The sequence below is a fragment of the Triticum dicoccoides genome, chromosome 6B (assembly GCF_002162155.2).
Source record: "Triticum dicoccoides isolate Atlit2015 ecotype Zavitan chromosome 6B, WEW_v2.0, whole genome shotgun sequence".
In the NCBI taxonomy this organism is placed as follows: Eukaryota; Viridiplantae; Streptophyta; class Magnoliopsida; order Poales; family Poaceae; genus Triticum; species Triticum dicoccoides.
In genome coordinates, this window is record NC_041391.1 from 61,002,500 (window position 1) to 61,002,716 (window position 217).

Genomic DNA, 217 nt, shown 5'->3' on the forward strand with positions numbered 1-217 from the left:
CCTGAGGGCGATCCAGTTCCCAGCCAGGCCCTAGGTTTTGGCCCCAAGACGCACATAAAATCAAATTTGTCTTTCCCGTTGCCAAAAAACACCACAAGTTCGGCGATCATCGGCGATCTTCCATAGTCCGGCGATCACCATACCACAGTTCGGCGATCAAACATACACGAAAGTTCAGCGTTCAAAAGAAAGGACGCGTAGACAAATGAATGCATCA